Source organism: Apodemus sylvaticus, chromosome 10, assembly GCF_947179515.1.
Source record: "Apodemus sylvaticus chromosome 10, mApoSyl1.1, whole genome shotgun sequence".
Taxonomy (NCBI): Eukaryota; Metazoa; Chordata; class Mammalia; order Rodentia; family Muridae; genus Apodemus; species Apodemus sylvaticus.
The window spans coordinates 57,218,450-57,233,685 of record NC_067481.1 but is presented as its reverse complement, the minus strand read 5'-3'; positions in this window follow the sequence as shown (position 1 = coordinate 57,233,685).

Below are 15,236 nucleotides of genomic sequence, written 5' to 3'. Positions count from 1 at the left end.
TTCAAATCATAAAGTGAAATAGAAGTTACAACAGAGAATGTTTACATGCATATCCATTAGGCGTAATTATCTAGCTAAACATCCATCACCTGTCTCAGTTTCCACAGGTTCACTTAAGGTTTAAAACCATAATGAAGTTATAAATGAAGTTTTGTATAGATAAACCCAGTCAATATTTTATCTTCTGTCCTAGCACCTATAATAAATCATTAGTTCCCTTTTTATGATCTTTGGTTAATTGTTTTACAACCTCTTGGAATGTGCTCTGTGTAGGAGAAAGTCTGGTTGCCATCTGAGAGCAATTAACTTGTGACACTTGGGAGACTGGCAGAGTTCTCATTGCAGTTTTGACTATCAGAAAAGGACCTAACAGCAGTCCCACTATAAAAGAGCTTAATAATCACATATATATTTTTAGGAATTCTTATAGGATCATCATTAAAACTTAAGTAGTCATCTATTTGTCTACACAGTATCATTATAAAACAGTACATCTTCGTGGATCTGCAGAGATCTGTTCCAAAGGGTGTGCTATTTCTTATTGATTTTATATATGTTTAATAATAACAGGAAAAGCATATTAATAGCAGGAATCTTTCCTAAAATGAATCCCTCACCACCTTGCTTAATGAGGGTGAACCTGTTGCAGATTATATACTAATCTGAAATGGGCCATTTCAGGATAATCACCTGCTAGTATATTAGCTTGTCCCATTATGGCTCCTGACATCCAACTCTGATAATGGTACACATGGAGGAAAGAGTAGATAGAAAGGACCAGAGCTTCAAAGGCTGCTTGGAAGGCATGGTCCAGATTCGAGGCAGCGGTGATGGCATGACTGGGAAAGCAGAGAAAGAGCGCAGGGTTCTCATGCTAACACGGAGGAGGTGGAGCAGCACCAAGGAAATCAGTCCACAATGTTCAAAATGACAGCTTGCTGTGGTGATCCATTTCATTTCATTTTGGGAGAAACCCCTTTCTTTGGACTCTTTCCCCTTCCAAGAAGGAGGAGTAGGAGAATCTACATAAATTCTCATGTTGACCTTCTGCTTTCTACAGAACTTGACTTTCTTAGTAGCTTACACATTTTAAGGAGGACGGAGAAAGAGAATTCATTTTCTAATATCACCCACACAAAAAGGAACATGATTGACATTCTATCATAACCTCTGTTTGATTTTTTCTTTTATACTTTCTTGAAAATTAAATTTTTGGTTTCATTGGGTGAATGTTTAAAAAAAATAAGGCAAAAGAAGCCCAATTTCTCCTTTTCAAGTGGCTGATAGATACCCTTTCTATTGAGAAGGCCACTTTGAGAAGCTATCTTCTCTTTGAGAAACCTAATTAGTAATGAGGAGCTTGCTTCAGCAGAAGCAAATTTCAAAAGCCTAGAAAATAATTATGAGGAATATCTCACCTCAGCCGTGATGAAGACTAATGAAATATCCTGCTTAAAGTAGGCATTTATTATCAAATCTTAATTAAGCTCTGTAGAGTTAACCTATCGACCCCCCATAGCACTAGGCAACCGTTGGATAATTCTGTCTCCTGGCTACATAAGTGATTACCTAAGCAGAGTTAAGGATGGGTTTTGTTATATGTAAGTCAATTATTCTGCCTCCCTTTAAAGCAAGAAGCTTAGAGATCACAGATATTCTGCTTAACATTCTTCCTCATCTTCCTGACAGGAGGTGGGTTTCAGCCTCCATTCTGTGTCTACTAGAATAAAGCCACACCCGATCATCTTGGACTGCCCACACAACACTCTTTCCCTTCTCTTTCATTGCTGTGAAGCATTAAGAAATATCTACACTTCCCTGAACTGTGACAGGGTGCATCCAAAGTGCAGGCTGTATTGAAATTTCAATATACGCAAATGCTCCTATTGCAATGAAAATTTCATCTGGAGTGGCTAACCAAGTAAGTGGTTACCAACTTAGTTGGTTAGTGGCTAACCAACTAAGAAGATCCTGGGGGCTGGAGAGATGCTTAGAACCTGCACTTCTCTTGCAGAGGAACTGAGTTTAGTTCTTAGCACTCCTGTAGGGAAGCTCACAATGACCTGCAACTCCAGGAGCACCTGACACCTCTGCCTTAACTTTCCTACATCTTATCTCCTTGATTTGCCTCATTTCTGTCCTGCTACAAGATTAATTACTGATTGTCTCCTGCTGCTAAAACATAAGCTCTACAATGACAGACAGTGCATATGGCTTACTATTGAGTATGTGGTAAGTCAGGAAGTCAGGCATCACCTGGCACACCACAAATGGTTAAGAAATGTTTGCAGAATGAATGAGAAAGTTTAGTAAGAATTTTATCTGTACCATGTACAGTGCTATGCTATACAAACGCCATCTAAAAATGGATCTGCACGCAGAGGAAATTTTAACACAGTCTCGCTTACAAATTTAGTAAGGAAACCTTTCCCTTCCTAGGAGATGAATAGTTGCTTCTTTACCTGTTTTTCCCGATAAATATACAACTAACTCTCCCCCTTCCCCACCAGATATTCCACTTCACACTAATGTAGGACAGACAGAGAAGATGGAGGGAGGACCTTAAGGTTCAGGATGGCCACAGTGGTGAAGTCTGTGGCTTTGCTGTGTTTCATAATATGCCTAGACTCAGTGTTAAAGAAGCAGACAACACAGAAACACTAATGGATACTGAAAGGGGGTTAAAGAATGAAAAGGGGTGGGGGTGGATAAAGCCTGAACGAAATTCTTTGTCTCCAGTACCTAGAGTCTAGGTAGAGGACAAGAAATGGACAGCCTAGCCAAAACAAACAACAAACAACCCAACTTTAACCAAGAACTGTTCTAGGCGTACATAATGGCACAGAAGCACTGCCCCACCATCCCTAGCAAATGTTCAATGCAAAGCCTGCATTTCACCTTATGCTATTGGAATGAGGTGCTTCAATACCATTGGAGTGCTGTCAAAGGAGGACTACTGGGAAGATGGGATTCACCCTGACTGGTTATAACAGGTCAGGTGGCATCAGTGGAGATAACATTGTAACCCTTCACACCCACCCCCTGAGAGCAAGTTTCTTGCCCTTCTGTCAGAAGATTCCTAGAGGAAGATTATGATTATCATTTTAGTCTCTTCCCAGCAGTAAGAAAACTACCCCTATCCAAAAGAAATGGGGTGGCTCACTCGGGTGTCAACAGAAGGGGACCAGGATGTATACCACCACCCTGAAAGCAATCAGTGACACCACCCTTCATCTCTCCACCCAGCAGTGTTGCAAAGATCTAGCTTAAGGTTCGAATAAGATCCACAGTCCAAGAGCATAATGGAAAACACTAAAGTTTCAACAGGAATTAATCACCATACCAGGAAAATCTCACACTGAAGAAAGAAAAGGTAACTCATACTCACAAAACAAAATCACTATGTAAGGGCTAAAGGAGATAGATAGCTCAGGGTAAAGGGGTTCCTGCTGTATAAGCATGAGGACCTGAGTTCAAATCCCCACCACTCCTGGGAAAAGCATGGCCATGTGCACCTGTAAGCCCTGTGCTTTGTGGGTCAAAGACAGGAAGATCCTGGCCCCCATGCTAGCTCCAGACTCAGGGAAATATTCTGTTTCAGAAGAAGAAGGCAGAGAGTGACAAAGCATGACATCAGGGCATTTTCCTCTGGTCTCCACACGTGTCAATACCCCTACTCCCATATTCCCTCCTAAATACACACCAAAAGACTACATAGATATTTACTTCCTCTTTCTTACCTAATTAAAAATACTATAAAGGAATACAACTGCAATGTAATATTAAGCCTGTAGTCATAAATGAATATCATAAACACAGGCAACATAAAAAATTTCATACACTTGGCAAGATAGCACAAAGGAGCCATACGGGAGCAAAGCTGTGTTGAGCAAGGAAATGAATTCAGATAGTAAAATAATAATTCTAACAATGTATTTTGGGGTTCATAATATTAAGAGATATATTACATATAAAAATAAAGTGGTGAAGCACAGAAAGGGAATAAAGCAGAGTAAGAGTCAATAGTCAAATATTATCATAAAAACTGAACTAATAAAATTCTAAAGCTGATACATTAAAGCACATATGATAAAACATAAAGCAGTCATTAGCATGTAACTCAAAGGTCATTAAATGAGTTAAAATGTTACATTATAGACCATGTAGCTCAGTGACAGAGTACTTACCTCCATGTACAGGATCCTCATTTAATCCACAATACCACACAAAAATTATATTATAAAACAGTGTGAGAGAAAGAAAAAAAGAACAAAAATGTCATGAAGCATTTAAGAAAAATGTATTTTAAAAACAACATTAAATGTAAATGGATTAAATAATCAAATTAAAAGATGGAGGTTATCTGGCTGCTTTTAAAAACCATGATCCAAGGAAAGGTTATTTGTATTAGCCAAATGTACAAATTAACTGAACATAAAAGAATGGGGAAATATAAATATCATAAACAGCAACCACAAGATAAATGAAAAATGGCTCTGTGGATAGAAGATAAAATAACCTTTAAAAAAATCTAACCACTATAAGAAATAAAATGGACATTTTGTAATGATAACATTATCGATTTTTCATTACATGTTAAGGCACACACTGATAGAAATAAACACTAAATTTTTTTAAAATGATAAATGAAACAAAACAGAGAGCTTTAAATAAATCCAATATTTATTTAGTCAAATGACATTTTACTAAATTGCTAATTTCAACTCTGAAAGCAAAAAAAACTTTGCAAAAAGAATGCTAAATGAATTATATATGTAGATGGAAAATAAATATAACTATTTCAAGAAAAACAACAGGCTTAGTGCAAATCTTAAAGAGACAAACCTTCTAGAAGAAATACAGATGCATATCTCTGTGATGACAGCCAAAAGCTCTCAAAAACAACACAGCACACACAAATATGAAATATAAAAATGGCAAATTGAAGTTGCTGCTGGGATGGTGCTCTGTTGTAGAGCAGTTTCCATTATGTGCAAGGTTCTGCGTTTGACCTTTATCACATGAAAAAAAGATTTTAAAGTCCACTTAATGGCTCATCAAGGTACTGTCGGAAACTCGAAGATGGTGAGCTACTGGCTTGGAGAAAATATATGCTTTACGCATTTTCAACAAATGACTTGCAGATACAGAATCCACAGATTCCGTATCCAAAGAACACAACCCAATGAAACTGAGTAAAAGGGAGAAAAGAGACAATTCATAAAGAAGACATTTCAAGGTCTAATAACTATATTAAATGACATTCAGTATGGTCAGTCAAGGGAAATAAATTAAAATCACAAGGGTACTCCATAACAAACGTGCAGGAATGATTAATTGACAAAGACTAATAGTGGCAGATCATTGAACAGGATCCTGGGCCTCTGCTGTCCCTCAGACACTGTTTGCTAGGAGGGTGGACAACTTTATTTTTAAAAAAGAAGTTTGCTAATTTCTTAATAAATATACTTTGAGCTCTTTATCTAGAATGTTTACTTCTTGCTACTTAAGCAGCAGAAATATACATTCACAGAAAGGTAATAAAAATATTCATCAGCAAGGGGTTATACACACAAGCTGAGCATGGTGGCCCAAGTATATTGTCCCAGCTACTGGGGAGATTCAGAATAGTTAAGTCACAAGTTTTGAACTCAAGACTACCCAGGGCAACACAGCAAGACCATCTCACAACAAAAACAATCAAACAGCAAACTTAAAGTGAGGAAGAAGAGATGACAAGATGTTGTATGCCCTCACAATGGAAAAGTAGTCACCACCATTACCAACAACCACAGCAACAAAAAACCCAAATGGTATATTCACAGGAGAGTGTAACACATCTGTGCCAACAAGGCATTTGAAAGGCAAGTTGTTTCCTTTAGTTGAAGACAAGATAGTTTCCCATTTCCACCTCAGAACAAGATGTCTGAAGTGGCTGTAATCCATCTGCAATTACTAGTTAGAGAAAAACAGAAGGACTCCTGGGGCAAAGGGAATCTTAGGAATTGCAAGCTGATGTCTGGTAGTGACTCTCAAAGCTGTGGGATCATTAGAGACAGTAACTCGAGTCTTGCCCTAGGCTTAATTGTAAGTGGATACTAACAAGAATAGCAAGGACAAGGATTTGTGCCAGACCTTGGAAGGGTTTCTAACCTAAAATAAAGAGCTGCCACACAGGACCCACGTAGAAGTTATTTATGTATTGGAGAAGAACTACAAATACAACAATAATTAATCAACCATGAAGCACATCTCAGCATTTAGTTAGTTTTCTTGTAGAGACCCATCAGCACCCCCTCACGGTTTATGAGTATTTACAGGGATTTTAGTTTTCAGTACTGCAGCTCAGTGAACTAGTGGAAAAAGGGACTGTGGCAGTCCAAATCGCAGATTAAAATGAGTGTCAGGTTCCAACCACTGACCACATCATCAGCTCCATCACTTAACAGGTGGTCACCTAATTAAACACACAAAGTCACTGAAGAGATATTTGTCTCCCAAAGTTTGAGATTTAGAAGAAATGCTAAGTGCACAGCATTAATCACGATGTCTTTTCACAGGATACAATGAGAAATAAAATTATTGCAACTTTAGATTTCAAAGAGGCAACCAATTGCCCCAGAAGGTGTCCTCCACCCTTATTTCCATCAAATAAGAATGTCCACTCCTCCACATGTCACTGTTTGCTACTTTTGATTATTTGTCAACCTAATTGATAAAATGCATGTGTGCTCTTGCATCCTTGCATCTGTTGAAGCAATGTTTTAACTTACCAATCATTAGCGTGCCCTGTTCAGAGAACCCTCTTTCCTATCCCGCACCTCTACTTTCTATTTGCACGGGTCTCTCTTTCTCTGTAATTCACTTCTGAACATGAGTGAACACAATTTCCATCCGGTAATCATTGCCCATAGCTTTCCCAAGGCTGCTGTTTATCTAATTTGTTGATACCCGTTGTGTCACGTGTTGAAAAGTTAGTTTTTGAGAGCGTCCGCTTCATAAATAGAAGTGGTGCTCTTACCCTGTTAGAGATCATCCTGAGTTGGGTGTGCAGAGCAGTGGTGCCAGCTTGCCTACCACACGAAACCATCTAGTTTGATCCTTAGCCCTGAAGGAAAAGGTGTCTTTCCTCTCAAGGCATAAACATTCTACATTTTCACATCTGCTCTTTCCAGTTTCTCTTTATTTTCAGGTCGAGTTTAAACCCTTTATAATGTACTGCAGTAAATAGGAAAAGGCGGGGAAGAAATTTGTTTTTTCCCCCTAAGTGGTAAATCTCAACCCGGCTCGCTAAATTGTCTTTTCTTTCCTCTGATGACACAAAAGGCCACTTCGGTCACACACTAACTTATACATACAAGAATTCACGTTCTAATGATCAACCTGCCTTCATAGGAACTTGATACTGTTTATACACCACATATTAAAAATCTATTTTCACACAGCAAAATCACATTTCTGGAAGCTTGCATTCTTTGGGGGAAGCTCGCCATTGAAGTTTTCCACCCAGAAAACCTCTGCATGTTGTCTGTTACTTCCAGATCAGTTTTCATTGCATGGGAGGTATTTCTTTCAATCCAAGGAAATCCTATTTATTTCTACTTGGCTCAAGAAGAACCAATTCAAATAGTTTCTGGGCATCTAGAATTATTTTTGTTTCTCCCTCAGTGGGTCAGTCAAGTCTACAACCTGAATATTGCATGTCTCTCTTCATACCCCACCTCTGATGCCTTAGCTTGAGTCCTCGATTCTTCCCGTAACAGCAGAGTTGTGTAAGTAGGTCCTTCATCTCTGTTCCAGACCTCTGATCCCTCATTCGTGCTGCTAGCATGATTGTGCCTAAAACAAATCTTAAGGTCAGTTCCTCATTTAAAAGACCACAGGGCTTATCTATCATCCTTGGGATACAACTCCTTGTTTACATGAGTCTAAACAACTATTTATTAAGTATATTCAACAGTGCCGAAAACTATTTAAAATACTTTACAAGCATTATTAGATAAAGTAATATCAAAAGGGGTGGGAAAGCAAAGCAGTTCCTTCCTTACAGATAAACAAGGCTCGGGTTTGAGAGGTTGGGTGGCCTGAATAAAATAATGGAAAAATGACACCTGTCCAGCTACATTAATATTTTAGCCAAACACTGGGCACATCATCAAAGGCACATGAGCCAGCCTGATGTCTAAAACTTACACACTACAGGACTTCATAATGTATTTTCCAACTCACTGCTTGGTTATCTTATTTCATTGTTTTTGAGGCAGGCTCTCGTGGTATAATCCTGGGTAACTTGGAACTCTCCATTTAGATAAGGTTGGCCTCAAGCTCACAGGCATCTACCTGGCTCTGCCTCCCAAGTGCTGGTATTAAAGGCAAGTGCCACCATACCTAGCAGTTTTCATTTTTATTAGTTTATGCTAACTGTACAAAGTTAGGCATTTCATCGTGATCCAACCATACCAGCTAATGGATTCTTTAAAGTTAGATGCAAGATAAAGTAAGTCAAGAAGATTGAAAATGTGAGTAGGAAAAAAAACAGTTTGTATATGTCCTACCAAAATGTAAAGGCAAACAGATATTATGATTGACATGAGAGGAAAATAGAATTCAAAGCAAAACAGTACAAAACATGTACAGTCCATCCCTGATTTTTAAAAGATGCAATCTACCATGAAGATACAACAAATAGAAATTTCTATTCGGTTAACAAATGTCTTTGAGCTAAACAAACCAATGTAACAAATCTGTCAAAAAACATATGGAGGACTTTAAACTTAAACCCAGTAGAAAATAACAGACCAACTATCATATCAAGACACAGATAATTTCAGTAAGACAAGTAGCAATCATAAAGTAAATGTGGGTGTTTGGGAGGTGGCTCAGCTGTTAACTACACTCATTGCTCTCCCAGAGGCCTGGAGTTCAGATCCCCAGATCCTCTAACAAGATAAGAGGTGGCTCTTATCTGCCTGTAACTGCAGCTTTAGGGGAGCTAGCACCCTGGGTGGAACACCACAGGTGTCTTCACAGACTCCTGCAGGCACTCACACACGTATCCATAAGGAAAATACATCTTCTCAAAAAGTAAACAGAAAGCTTTGTAGCACTAATAAGAGAAATTAAATGCTTCCCATATATCTAATATATAGCTTCACTGGGAATGCTACTGACCTCATGAAAGGATGTGAAAGTTAGAAAGAATAAAAAGAATCTCAGATATTATAACAGCTGGTGTCCTGCCCTACTCCTGAAGCTCAACTACCTGGAAAATTTTATTAGTTCATATTTGATTTCTCTCTACAAAGAAAATTTAAATTTAAATGAATATAATGAAATATTAATCCTTAGTATTTCACTTCTTATTGTGGATAGAAAATTAAACTTAATTAAAGCTAATTATACCTTAACTATTTTTGTTAATTTAATTAGGTTTTTGAGGCTTCCTCCTCAGTGGAAAAAATTAAAACATCAATCTATAGCACTCACAAAAATTATTCATATTCGGGGATGAAAGAATATGTGAGGTCGTTTATTTACCTACAACCCTTTTTGAAAGATACAAAATCTGATACTTATTCATGTTTCTGAGAACTGCGTACCTGGAAAGCACAAGGCTAGTGTCTACCGTGTATTCTGCGGTTCAGGAATTTTGAACATATACGGGTATTCACTAAAGAAACCAATCCTTGTGATGACTAATTCTTGAAGAAAAGAAAAAATATTTCCCATGATTGTTTAATTGTACCATGGACAAAGCCTTTACATCAAATCAACAATTTAGCAATACCAAACAGAATTAAAACTGTTTGTAAGAAATAGTTTTAATTTAGTCTCCTAAAGTTAGTTAATGGTGTATCTAATATAGTTATCTTTTGACTGATGTGGACTCATCATGAACTTCTATGTTCAGATCATAGCTAAAATAAATAATTTTCTATGCCAAAATAGTCATGTATTTATTTCTCCTTGGCTCCTAGATTCTTGCTGTATCCCTATGTTCTGAATTCTAAAATAAACTGTAGACATTTAAAAAAAAAAAGGAGGAGGAAGAGAAGGAGGAGGAAAAGAAGAAGGCGAGGACTACAACGAGGAGGAGGAGGAGAAGGAGAAGGAGAAGGGGAAGGGAACAGAGAAGAAGAAGTCAATCATAAAGCTGGAGAGTTGGCTTGAGAGCACGGACTGTTCTAACAGCTGACCCCCTGTTCAATTCCAGCACCCTCATGATGATTCAGAACCATCTGAAACTCAAGTTCCAATGGATCGCTTCCCCTTTTCTATCTTCTTTGGTACCAGGCATACACGTGATGCACATATATTCAGGCAAAATACTCAACAGCATAAAATACAATAAATAAACCTAAAAGAATTAAAGAAGCAAATCATTCCCATCTTGAAATAAGAAAATGTGCATCAAACACGTCTGCAGTCACCAAGGAACATCAACTGATCGTGGCTGGCCATTTCAACACCAACCATTAGATACCAGTGGGGAAAGAAACTAAGCTGTCAGCTCATTAGCAGAAATGTACCTCAAAGAGGATACAGATGCAAATGAAAGAACTTTAAGTATAAAATAGCTATCAGAAAAAAATAGAAGACCTTTGTGACTTTGTATTACAAAAATGTGGAAGATTTGACTCCAAAAATGTGGTATGTAAAAAAGCATATTGATAAACTGAGCTTCATTGATTAATTCAGAACTTAAAAGATTTACACAGATAGGAAGAGACTACCCATTAATCATCTATCTGATTAATGACTCATAGATAAAACATATAAAGAACCAGCACCCGAAAAAATAAGAAAATGACAACATTGTTTCAAATAGGCTAAGGATTTGGAGATTGTAAATGCACACATACATATAAATAGTAAACAGGAAGATGATAAAGACACTCAAATCGCTGTGCATTAAGGAAATGCAGACCAGAACCACAGTGAGGGACCACTTTACACCCAGTAGGTAGGGCCCAATCAAGGGAGGCAGTGCACAAATACAGGTGACAGGACTGGAATCAGAACTGTTGTTTACTGCTGGTGGAAATGACAAATGTACAGCTACTGTGGGAAAGAATTCATCTATATCCTAAAAAGTTAAACACACAGAAATCCGGGTCCTAGATAACTACCCAAGAGAAATGGAAACACCTGTCTACCTGGCAACCTGTATTGCATTCATAGTGGTGGGAACAATCCACGTACTGCCACCAACAAAGAGAGATGCACTGTGGGAACAGGGAAAGCATGTGTGGGAGAGCCAAACACAAATGACCCCACTGCAGGATTACACTTAGGTGAAATTTTCAGAAAAGGCAAAACTGTATAGATAGAGTTGATCAGGGGTTGAAGAGCTCAAATTATTGGTAAGAACTTCTCAAAGACAGGCTCTAAGACCATTATAGAAATAAGGACACAATTCTGTAAGCCCACTGAACTCGGTGTATTCTTAACAATGAGTCATTTTCAATGCATGAAAAAAGTTCACTAAAGATGTTAAGGGGGATAGATCTATGCTAATTCTAAATTTTACACAAATGGCAATCACTGTCATATAAAATAAATGTAGATAAATTAAATAAAATTAAAATTCTAGCAAAAGCCTCACTAATAGCCAAAAATTCATCTACAGGTGATCAATAATCATCTTTATTATTTAATACTGTTATCATACTGTACAGCAATAAATGCAAAATATAATACATTTGACTATATGGAAGAAATCTTACAATAACAATTGGAGGCAAAAGAATAAAGAGGGGCTGGAGAGATGGCTCGGCAGCTAAGGGTACTTCATTCCTTTCCAGAAGACCTGGGTTCAGTTCCTAGAACTCACACTGGCAGGCTCACCACTGACTGGAACTTTGCTTCCAAGGGATCAACACCTTCTAGTCTCCACAGGCATCGCACTCTCGGTACATATTCACACACGTGCACACACATACTCATACACACATACACACACATATACATATAAATAATAAAAGTATCTTTTAAAAAGTATAAAGAAGGTTGTATTCATATGCCACATTTTATGCAAATAGAATCATTAAATATGGGACCTTTGTGTCCTAGTCCATTTATTCAGCATAGAACCTTAAGGTTCTGCTCCATAGCAGCACCTACCAGCACTGCCTGCCCCCTTTTTACAGAGCTAGCATTCCATCAAGCACACATAGAGTTTGCTTATGCACCTGCTGGATGGTGGACATTTGATCATTCCCACTTTGGGCCATGATAAATTGTGTTTTTGTGAACGTCATGTGCAAACTTTTGAATAAACTTGTATAAAAGGACTGGAGAAATGTCTCAGGAGTTAAAATCATGTACTTCTCTAGAAGAGAACCTAAGTTTGGCTCCTAGGCCCAACATTACGCAACTCAGAACTGCCTTTTTAATTCTATGCCCAGAGGACCAACCTCCTCTCCTGGCTTCCCTGGGTACCTGTGCTACAAGCACATATAGACATGTACACATTAATACAACTTAAAATAAGTACTTTTAAAGCATGCATTCAATTTTCTTAAGTAAATACATAGAACCTGAATTATTTTACTGATTTTGTTATGTAAAATATAAAAAATATAGCCAGTATTATACTAGATAAGACTTCAGATGCGGCCTGGCAAAATGGTTCAGTAGTTAAGAGCCCTGGCTGCTCTTCCAGAGGTCCTGAGTTCAATTCCCAGCAACCACATAGTGACTGAAATCATCCGTAATGAGATATGACGCCCTCTTCTGGTGTGTCTGAAGATAGCTATAGTGTACTCATAAAACAAACAAACAAACAAACAAACAAAGAAATCTTTTATAAAAAGACTACTTATATGGATTATTTCATTCTGCCCTTGGTATGCCAAGGACCGGGGTGCTCACAGGTGCCGAATGCATTCTTTTCTCAAACAATGCTGCTGGCAGTGTCCTGAAAACATGACCTTGATGATGACAACGGGGTCCTAAACACACACATATAGCATAAATATGGCTTTAGTTAAGGCTTTATCCAGTTATGCCGATAAATCCACCTGCTCAAAAAAAAAAAGACTACTTATAAAAAGACTTAAGATGCAATACATAAAATATACATGTATCAAGATATTGTGCTATTTCCCATGGAAGTTACAACTTCCCATGGAAGTTTAAACTGTTTTTAAAAGTTTTAAAATGAAATATTTTATAAAAAATAAGGACAAGAGCAAAGATACTCATATAGTATGTGTCACAAGTTTAAACTTTAGCTAGTATAATACCATATAAGTACAATAATATATTGAATAATACTCAACATTTTCCTTAATGTCACAGACAATGAAATAAGAGAAGGAAAAATAACACATAAATTAAGAGAGGAAGAAAACACAAAATTGTGATTATTTGTAAAGGATGCACTGAAAATTTATATATATCTATATGATATATGTACATCATATATATATATATATCATATATATATATATGATATATATATATGTGTGTGTGTGAATATGGAGCAAAGTCCAGTATGTGTCTATAATCCCGGCACTCAGGAGGTGGAGGCAGGAGAATTAGGAGTTCAAGGCCAGTCTTGACTATAGCAAGTCCAAGAACAGCCTGGTTAATCAAAGGTCCTGTCATAAAACCAAACCTCCAAAAAATGAAGCAATGAGGGAATTCAGCAGAGGATTAAAAGATGCAAAAGTGTAACAGAAGAAATAAATGACTTTTTTTGAGGATAGCTGCTGTGAGTGTATTTTCTGCTTTGTGCAAGGCACAGTTATGGGGTCAATAAAGCTAAATTTTATGAACCAAGAGGGGGCTCTCTCTGCCCTTGCTGGTGTCTGTTTAGCCTTCCTAGTTTACAGGGATGGTTGGGAAGGTAGGCTCTGGCTTAGCACCACTTAAGCTTGGGCAGGCTGCTGATTCTGACATGTCAGGACGGGGCGCTGGTGTTGGCCTGGCCAGGATGGATGTCTGGCTGCTTCTTCACTGTTTCAGGAGTCAGGTCACAGGTGATCCGGCTTCTGAAGACCTGGGGGTAGTCTGCTCAGAAAGCTCCAATGCTATGGCCATGAGTGGGGGAGTGGATTTCCTGAAAAATAATCTGGTCCAGCAGTGTCCCGGGCTGGCCTTGGGAAGACCCGGGGAGTGGGGCACAGAGTACCCGGGTACTTGGAACTGTTGCTGAGGAGAAGCCCAAGCAGACTGAGCCGCTGGAAGGGATGGCTGCTGTGCCTCAGGGCTGAGGTGCTTGGCCAAGACCCCTCCTTGCAGGCAAGGTCACCAGTGGCAAGGTCTGGGGCACTAGGCCCACAAGGCACTGCTACTATATGACCCACCGATGGATGACTTTCCAGAAAAGTTCAGCTCAGAAATACCAAGGCAAAGTTCTCCAAAATTCTCTTGACCCTTCATTAAAGACCATCTCTAGCAGTTCACCAGTGTTCTACATAGGGAAACAGGAGGATGGGAAAACTAAAGGTGCTACATGGAATTCCCCCCTCTTTATATGTGTGTGTGTGTGTGTGTGTGTATATATATATATATATATATATATATATATATATATATATATGCCATTCTGGTAGGCTAAAGAGATGGCTCAACCATTAAGAGCACTGTTTGCTCTTCCAGAGGACCTGGGTTCAATTCCTGGCACCCACAAGACAGCTTACTATAGGACTATAACTCCTATTCCAGGGATCTGACATCCTCATACAGACATACAGGCAGGCAAACCACCAATGTACATAAAATAAAAGTATATAAATTATATTTAAAAAGCTATACTAGAAGCCCTCCACAGCAACTTCTGTTGGCACCTTATTACCCCAAACAGTGTCATCTTCCTACCCTGAGCACAAAATATTCTAAATTAGTTGGGCAAACTACTCCCACAAATGAAAAGCTGAATACAAAAGATTCTGAATTAGTTGGGAAAACTACTCCCATAAATGAAACTATAGTTCTGAATATCCATAGTGTCTGGCACATGTCAGTAATTAATGAGCAAAAAGTATACTAGGAAAAATAGACCTATCCAACAATTAAAAACAAACTAGCAAAATATCTAAGACCTGGAAAAGCTCTGGAGGATAAATGTAATGACTTGGAGTAAACATAAAATATATCACACCCAGGGAATGAAACAAGCTCACAACTCTCAATGCTTGTCCAATGAACCTATTAAATCAACTTGATCCAATCAAAATCCAACAGAAGTTTCTCACATCTGAAAACCTGATCCCAAAGCTCATATACAG